Genomic DNA, 6,834 nt, shown 5'->3' with positions numbered 1-6,834 from the left:
TTGCAAACTGGATACAATTAACTTAGGCTTGAATAGAGACTGGGAATGGATGAGTCATTACACAAAGTAAAACTATTTCCCCATGGTATTTCTCCCCCCCACCCCACCCCACCCCCCACTGTTCCTCTGATATTCTTGTTAACTTCTGGAATTAGCCTACCTTGCTTGTCACCATGAAAGGTTTTCCTCCTCCCCCTCCCCCCCCCCGCTGCTGGTGATGGCTTATCTTAAGTGATCACTCTCCTTACAGTATGTATGATAAACCCATTGTTTTATGTTCTCTGTGTGTGTATATAAATCTCTCCTCTGTTTTTTCCACCAAATGCATCCGATGAAGTGAGCTGTAGCTCACGAAAGCTTATGCTCTAATAAATTTGTTAGTCTCTAAGGTGCCACAAGTACTCCTATACTTGCACATGTTGTGGTTGTGTCCAGGAATTAGATAGTTTGGGGGAATTCATTTTATGACAAAATGCCAGCTTCCTAGAGATCCCATGACTGCTTATTTAATACAGAATCTACATTTTAAACAGAACAAGTTAATTTATTTTTTTATGGTTAGCTGCAAGACTCTGTGGCACATTCTTAGAAAAATTTGACTTCTCCTCCTATTGAATTGAGGTATAGTAAAATACGGACTGTCCTTGTAATGGAAAAGCTTTCGCACCAAGTATATACACAAGAGAATCACCAAAGAGAGGACAGATATTTAGGCATTTGGTCACTCTTTGTAGCATACTAAGAGGAAGAGGGCTCCCCATCCTGCAAGCCATAATCTTTAGCCAGGTTCTTTGAATATTAACCTGATCCTGCATAAATTGTAAGCAATGTACAATGCAGTATGTTCTGTAAAAGCGGCAAAGAGTATGCAGTATGTTCTGTAACTTTGCCTTAATAAAAAGATTTTTACAAAAAAGTTTGCAGTGAAAAAAATAGATTTGGCTTTCAAACTTGAACTTACTTACTGGCTTTTTGTGGCCACTCATCTCTTAGATCCCACTGGTTTGCACAGTTTAGGGCCACTCATTGGCAAATCTCTCTACGAAATTATTTACTAGATACCAGAGTGGGGATAGGAAGGCAAACTTGGCATTATGCTACTTTAACACTACCTTGATCTTGGGGCTGGCTGGGCCTGGTCTAGTTCCTGGAGTACGTCTGAACAGCCTTCAGATTGTTCTACCTTATGCCTAACTACCCAGAGCACCAAGAGGCAATTCTAGGTGGTGCACACAGGACTGTAGGTACATGTGGACATCAAAAATTCTCAGCATGGAAGGATGGAATAAACCATTTGTTTTTATAAAATATGGATGACTAACTCCTGAGTGGTGAAGCAGAGCCAAGAGTATGTTATGCAAGATCCTCCCCAAGGAGTGAAGAGAAATGGTTTATTCAGTGCCTCATGCAGTGTGCTATAATTATACCAAAAGCATCCCTGTGCATTTTTTTTAGATGTTATCCATTAGTCCTGTGTTGCAGCTGCAATATCCTCTATTTACACTGTAAGTTAGAAATCAAGACCTACATGGCCCGTCTGTATCATTGTACACCGCCCATCTGACAAGTCACTCTTCCAGTAGACGGCACAAGGCAGAAGCGCATCACATCCCTCTAACAGACTACCCCAGAAACGCAGCTCTTTATTCAGTGCAGAGTGCTGCTTAAGATAAGAACCACATGACCACCAGAGTAAGTGCATCACCACTTTCTCCAGTTTAGGACAGTGTTAAATTATCAAAGATTTCACAGTGTGTTCTGTCACCAGAAAAAAAAAATGCAGATTGGTCACCAGGTTTACTTTACTGATAGCGAATGCTAAGGCTGCTTAAAAGAGCTGCTTGGCTACAGTACCTGTGGCAAAGAGGGAAAAATTCTCTGTTGCAAGCCTTTGGCTTTGCCCCGGGTACCACAGCCAGACAAAGTAATTTAATCGGCCCAGTGATACAAATTGCACAATTAGTTTAATTTTCATTTTAGAAATATGTTTAGAACCACTATTGTACTGGGGCTTGAGTCATTTCTTATGTAACAAGCTGACTTTTAAAAAAATTTCCATTTCAGGCTTCCTGAATTCTTTTTGCATCTTTCAGCAGGACCTGAATAGGGAAAATTGCACAATATTATACTGGTGTGTAGGACATTGCTTGCATCTATTATGACTTGTTCTGTGCGGTATTGTTGAATCTAACAATACTTTGTGTTTTTTCTTAAAGCCCCAGCTTCTGGGATCATATGAGAATGATCCCATCTTTAATTTTTAGAAACATCACCTTTCTAAAACCTCAGGGTTTCAGAGGAAAGATAGAAAACATGACCCAAGTGCATCCTAAAGGCTCAAAAAAAACTTTCAAGGTAAATTAAGGAAAGAAAATGTTTAAATGCGTGGATTTTTAAGCCAGTCTCAGGATTTTTGTACACTTAGGGTTTGAAATACTATATCTGTGACTACTGAGAAAGAAAGAAAGAAAGAAAGAAAGAAAGAAAGAAAGAAAGAAAGAAAGAAAGAAAGAAAGAAAGGTTTACTTCACTGCTACAGAGACAGCTGCCATTTTGTGTTCAGGTACAGACTGCAACAGAGAGGAGATGCAGCCAATGAACTGAGCTCCCTCTCAGAGAATTTATTGTGGATTAAGAGACCAAAACAATAAGAACAAAAGCAAAGGTCATTCTGACTGAAAGTCGAGGATTGCTCTTATATAGAGAAACACAGTAGCTGGAATCAAGTTTATTGATAACGTTTCAAAGGAAGAGCTTATGGGCCAGACAGTAAGATGATGCAAGTCATCGTAGCTCCATTTACTTTAAGGAAACTACTTTGCTATATGTCAGCTGAGGATCTAGTCCACAGTGTTCACAGAGTGGGCTTGATACATTTTTACCTTTTCCCATACTTTTTGTAATATATATATTTTTTGTAAGCTAGCTATAGGGTCTATGTCTGACTTGGCTTACATCTCAGTATAGTTACATTTATTCAGCAACCTACTCCATATAACTACAACTATTCAGTGGCGTAATCTCTCTTACAAAATTAATAAACTGTAAAGACCACAGGAAAAATTCTGGAGCCACCTCTTGACCCTTTAATAAGTTCTTACCTGCCAACACAAAGAATTTCTGAAAACTCTGCAGCTCTGAATTCCTGTCTGTCTTGCGTAATAAGCAAATGTGGTCAAATGAGGATTTGTAACATGATGAAAGTTACGATGACAGGTCTTTCTGTGCCAGCTCTTTAAAAAAAAAATCCACACAGGCTAGCAATGAATTGAAGCTTTTATTTAATAAGTTCTCCTTCTGACAGAAAAACACATGAAGAACATATCAAAGTCAATAATAGCAATAAACCCACTGAAGTGCTGCTTTTGATACAACAAATATGTGTTTTACAAACATTCTCAGTTTGAGTTTATACATTAAATATTGGCCTTAGCCAAGGGACATGGAGCACTCACATGTTTCTCACCACCCCCTCCTCCCACTCCCAAAAGAAGCTTGTTACTTATTGAAGATCTTTGAGGTGATCAAGTATTGGAATAACTGATTGGCTTTCCTCCACAAACCAGGGCTCAGAGCTGGTAGCACTGTAAGGGGGAGAATAACCCTCCCTCCCCAGGCAGTAAAGCAACTGGGAAGTTGCTCCACAATTGTTACTGCAGCCTGAAGTTGTAGTACCCCCCCCCCACCACAGACACACACCGGCCACCCCTGCTACACTAAACTCTGCATGACACAGAGGGTGCAAAATCTTTACATAGACCCCATCCCCCATCCTGTCTTCCTCTCTAGTGCACCAGAACGGCTGATAGGGGAATCTGCACAGCTATGGCGACAGGCTCAGGATTGATTATAATTGTAACTAGATTACACATTGCAAGTGATTACTTGGAAAAGGTCAAGTATTCAGTACTTGATGTTACTACTCCAAGAAATATCGCTTCATCCTCACTCAGCACCGCTACAACGGGAGGAATCAAAAAACAAAGAATGAAAGAGTAGTGAAAGAAAACTTCTTGTTGCTTTAATCTTGGTGGAATAGAGTGGATCGCATAGCCCCCAGCTCTCTGTGCTCTTCCAGTAATCTACAGCTGGCCTGCCATGATTTGCAAGGCAATTTTTTCATCTAGAGCTTCTGGTGCCATCATAAAGCACAGTGCTGTCTGTGTACTCAGGATATGCACTTTGTAGATGATGCATGAAACAATGAGACTGATGGAAGGCTGGATAGCTCAGGCAACTGCTAACAGAATAAGAAACCCTTCAACTCTAGGTGGCTAGTTCAGATCTGGCCCATCTTGGTAGTCACTGACTAAGAGCTCTATGTGGCTCAAAAGCTGGTCTCTCTCACTCACAGAAGTCAGTCTAATAAAAGATATTACCTCACCCACCTTGTCTCTCTATGGAACTAACACGTAATTTACAAACCATCATGTTCACTCTGCCTATGTTATCCCTTAACCCTTTGTCTGTCTTGTCTTTTAGATGGTAAGCTCCTCCGGGTGTGAAAAATCCACACAACTGAACAATGTAGTTATACTGACCTAACCCACTGTGTAGACAGCATTATGCCGACAGGAAAGCTTCTCCGACATAGCTAACACCTCTCAGGGAGATGGATTAATTATGCCACAGGGAGAAGGTCTGCTGTCCGTGGAGTAGTGTCTTCACTAACGCCCTACAGAGGTGCATTTGAATTCAGGACCACAGAGGAAAAGGTCTCGTTTCTTATCCACTTAAAACTGTGCCACAGGACAACCAGCAGTCACAATATTTGGATATGTGGCCAAACTTTCTTTTCCTCCTATAGTGTATTTTGGCTGCCTGGGCTTCTGAGCCCAAAAGAAAGAATCATTAAGAAAGGCTGTCTTCAACCGTGAGTGGGGCACTTACAAATCCATCACACCAGGATTTCTCTAGCTTTCCCTTTCTTCCCTCAGTCATGCCATAACCTTCACTAGAAATACATAGATGCTAAAAGCCTGCTCTATCTGCTTTTAACTTCACAGATACTATAGACACTACAAAAAGAAAAGGAGTACTTGTGGCACCTTAGAGACTAACAAATTTATTAGAGCATAAGCTTTCGTGAGCTACAGCTCACTTCATCGGATGCATCGGATAGACACTACAGTTAATTGTACAGCACTTCATAAAAATAAGCTTTAACCTAGCACTATACTTGACCTGCCTCTAGCAGAGAAGTAAGCACACTGATATCTTTAAAAACCCTCACCTGTTTTCAGTGTTAATGTCCCCAGTTCTATAAGATTAACAGAGAACGGTAACCTTGGCTATAGAATTGTTCAAAGCATTTAGAAAAGGGATGTCATTTTCTATTGAATTCAGTAGAATTTTAGAATTATAGAACCACATTGGTTTCTCCTCCGCTACATTCTATAAGATATTTTCATAAGGGTCTCCCCTACAAAATCCATCTCTCCCCTGAATTACTTCCTCAGGCTTAATGACATAACTAATCTCAGCCTCATCTAACCCCATCCCATACATACAAAAGATAAGATTAAAAAAACAACAAAAACCAAAAAAAAAATTCACAATTAGACAATTCATTCTTATTCTCAAGAAGTTTCCTTCGCTAACTTACTTGCCTGTAGGGAATACAGTTAGTTACATCTCTAGGCTGAGAAAAACCCTGAAGATGTTCTTGGAATGAATCGGTCCATTCATTTCACTGGGAACGTATTCAGATGATAAAATCAGAATGTCATACCTCTCACCTCCAAAGAGCCTCCCTGTTTCTGGGGGTGGTGTTGCTTTTTTTGGTGTAGCACCCCCTGTAGTCATTCTGGTATCACAACGGTCTATCACTGTTCAAAGCCTGACCCTCTAGCCAGGTCACCGTTCAGTACATAAAATAGAAAACTCAAAATCTAATGGCCTTCAAGCCTGTCTCCCACTCTCTATCTGGCACTCACTGTTCTTGGCTTCTTTATTCTTGACACCTGTGCTTCCCCTCTTTGTCTGGGAGAGAGGCAGCAGAATCCATGCCCACTCCCTCTCCCTCTGGGATCCAGCCCAGGGACCCCATTTAGGCAGCTGAGGACTATTCCTTCAATCCCTCCACATTTTTCCTGGGCTGTTCCTACCTTTACCGTGCTCACTGGTGTCTTCACAAGATCTGCAGGCTCTGCTTTCCCCACCTTCACTTTGGTGGGTTGCTCACAGCTTCTCCTGGGGCATTTCCTAAAAGCCAGTCTCAGCTCTTCCCTGCAGCAGGAGGATTGTACTGCTAGCAGTTTTCTCTGACCCTTGCCTGAGACAATGAGTTTCTCTGACTCCCTCTCCTTTAAATAGAAGCTCTGGTGATGGGGTTTATGTCTCAGGTCTTGTGCCTTAAGCTTAGTCAGTTGCAAAGCTCTTGCCAGCTCCCTTTAGCTGAGCACCCTTCCCAATTAGGCTTCCAATCCAGAAGGTTCTGAGCCGGCCAACCTTCTCCTGTCAAGATTGTCTGCTATAGGGAGGAGGCAGCCTTTTTGCTGAGCCCTTTCTCCCAGCTCATCTTCAGTTGGTTGGGGGTGAAAGAGGAGCCTTGTCTGCAAGGGTTCAAGCCCTTAAAAAAGGGTAAAGTCTCCAGATTCCTTCCCTGGTCAACATTCATTTCTAGGACACTTACGTCTTTATATGTACTTATTGGACCTTTCCAAACTCTTAAAGGGTAAAGCCAGATGGAAGGGTATCCTGACCACTAGGTGCTACTGTCCTTGATGGCAGACTACCCTGTTGCACTGACCCAATATTTTTACCACAGAATCCACAGGGCAAGTAAGTAAAATACTTGATGTCTGGCTTCCCATTACATTACTTTTAACGTGA

The sequence above is a fragment of the Dermochelys coriacea genome, chromosome 10, assembly GCF_009764565.3.
Source record: "Dermochelys coriacea isolate rDerCor1 chromosome 10, rDerCor1.pri.v4, whole genome shotgun sequence".
Lineage (NCBI taxonomy): Eukaryota > Metazoa > Chordata > Testudines > Dermochelyidae > Dermochelys > Dermochelys coriacea.
Note: the sequence above shows the minus strand (reverse complement) of the source record.